We start from the raw sequence: 2,500 nt of genomic DNA on the forward strand, positions 1-2,500 counted from the left end.
TTATTCTTTTCTACTGTCTTGGTAGCCTGAGTTCATTCATCGTGCAGAGAGGTGCCGATAATTTCTATAATGGGTGTCCCCTCATCCCTGTCATCTTTCCAGTTAGCCATGGGTCATGAGATCCAGTGGATGGAATGAAGTAAAGGACACAAGTCATGAGGTCCAGTGGATGGAATGAAGTAAAGGACACAAGTCATGAGGTCCAGTGGATGGAATGAAGTAAAGGACACAAGTCATGAGGTCCAGTGGATGGAATGAAGTAAAGGACACAAGTCATGAGGTCCAGTGGATGGAATGAAGTAAAGGACACAAGTCATGAGGTCAGTTGGGTGGATGGATCAGGGGTGCTGTGAGTCATGATGTGAAATATGAGTCTCCGGGTGAGGTAGGCCATTACGTAATCTTGATGTCTACTATCATTCTTTCCAGTGTATCTGGGGATTTTATCTTTGATTGATTATTCGTGTAACAAAGAAAAGACGTTTTGACAACATGGACATAATTATAACACCTCCATGCCCTTTTCGCTCCCCTCTTCTGACGTTCAAAGCGTAACACTCCAACCCTATGTTGTATCTAGTGTATATTCTGACGTTTGAAAGAACGGGGAGGCAGTCGTAGCCTTCTCTGTGTATTGTACGTGCAAACATCAATGAGATTAATATCCTCTTGCTAGATACTGCCGACCAGCGCTTATCTAAACAACGTCACTCAAATGGGGTCACAAAGTGGCGCCTCAGTAAATATTAGATGTGATATATTGTGAAAGCAAACACACAAAACATGGCACGCGCATCCTCGCAGTATGTAAATGCACAAGTTTAGTTGGGGTGGTTTTTTTTGTTTTGTTTTGTTTTTCGGTTTTTTTTTGGGGGGGGTGTTGGTAGTTTTTTGTTGTTGTTGTTGTTTTGTGTTGTTGTGTTGTTGTTGTTGTTGTTTTTTGGGGGGAGTTGGTTTTGTTTTGGGGGGTTTTTGTTTTTTTGGTTTTTGTTTTGGGTTTTTTGGGGCTTTTTCTTCTTTTTTTTCTCTTTTTTTGTGAAGTTCGTGTGATGAGAGAGAAATGTGGACAGTGGGACTCTGGATCCTTGAACAGTTTTGAGGACCATCTCTCACCAAGAGCAAATAACTTGTTGCAAGACTCAGAAAGAAGAGGTGCAATTCACAGAGCCTGTGCAGCCACATTCGGGCTCCTTCTGTCGGAACCCCAGCGCAAGCAGTCTGCAGAGAATGTTCAATAGCATGTTGCTATTTCACCACCCTCGACAGGAGTCAGTGCGGTGATATTCCGAGGTATCTGTTCTGAATTATTGAAAAAGGAACCCCACCAACTAACCACCCACCCCTAACACACACACACACACACACACACACACACACACACACACACATGCTCACGACAATTGCCCAGTCGCAGCGGCAGACTGTATGTGCCACTACCCAGTGATGAAGCCTGTCACCACATCCCTCCAGCAACAGTCCCCATGCCTCTTATGAGGCAGTGTAATTAAAAAGTTCTGACGACGAAGACTTTGATAAGAAATCGCCAAAGGTGTAGAAGTGAAGGTGAAATCAGATCTGGTCACCATGAAAACAGGGCGTGAAAGGCAAAAAACTCAGGACAGTTCTTTTGTGTCTTGTCTTAGCATTTGGTGTAAAGTTCCTGGTTTTTGCTATTACTTAACAATTCAGCATTCCAGGCCACATTTAGCTCTCAAACCAATCTGTCGTAATCGAATAGAATGTTCTTGTAAAGTCTTTCCTTTCATCGACAAGATTGTTGAGAAAGTCAGTATTTGATGCTCTTTTAATGTTTGTGAATAGTTTACTTTAAAACAGTGCAAATCTATTACAAATAATAGAGAACTTTCTCGTCTTCGGTCTGCTGTACTCAATAACAGTCATCACTGTTACTTCTTGTGGTACTAAGTGATTATGTGATGAAATCATACACATCTGTGTCAGCAGTTTTTTTGTTGGTTTTTTTTGGAAAACTCTTTGTACACATGTATTAGATCACCTCTGATTCTTCTAAACATTGATGCTGGAAGTTAAAGGTGTTTCGTCCGATCTTTCAAATGGTCAGTTTTAATTTCAGGTTCCACATAGTTGCACTTTTCTTCTCTTTCTTTTTTTTCCTTTTTTTTTTAACTTTCACGATTACAGTAATTACCTTTGTAAATAAGGACACGAAACAGTGATGCCATATTCTAAACGTGTTCATTCCAACCCTTTATGTAATTCTTTGTCTGGCAGATGCCCATAACTACACGATTCATACTTTTTTTTTTTTTTTTTTTTTTTATTATCGGTCAGCAGATCATGTATACAGTGTTAAGTGGATAAGAGCTTGGGCCAGACCAAAATAAAGCATTAATGTTTTGCTAATTGATAATATATCTATTTCCTACTTAATAATCAAAGTCGATACTTGTGCAGTACTCGTGATAGATTTATTTCTTATTCAATAATAATAGTCGATATTTGTATAGTATTCTATGTC

General features: G+C 39.8%; 1 protein-coding gene across 1 annotated transcript in view; it reads right to left on the reverse strand.

Moving 5' to 3' along the window:
- Positions 1–2,500, reverse strand: part of LOC143291877 (uncharacterized) — a 13,180-nt gene that overhangs the window by 10,271 nt on the left and 409 nt on the right. The window lies entirely within an intron of this gene.

The sequence above is a fragment of the Babylonia areolata genome, chromosome 18 (genome assembly GCF_041734735.1).
Source record: "Babylonia areolata isolate BAREFJ2019XMU chromosome 18, ASM4173473v1, whole genome shotgun sequence".
NCBI classification, from domain to species: Eukaryota; Metazoa; Mollusca; class Gastropoda; order Neogastropoda; family Buccinidae; genus Babylonia; species Babylonia areolata.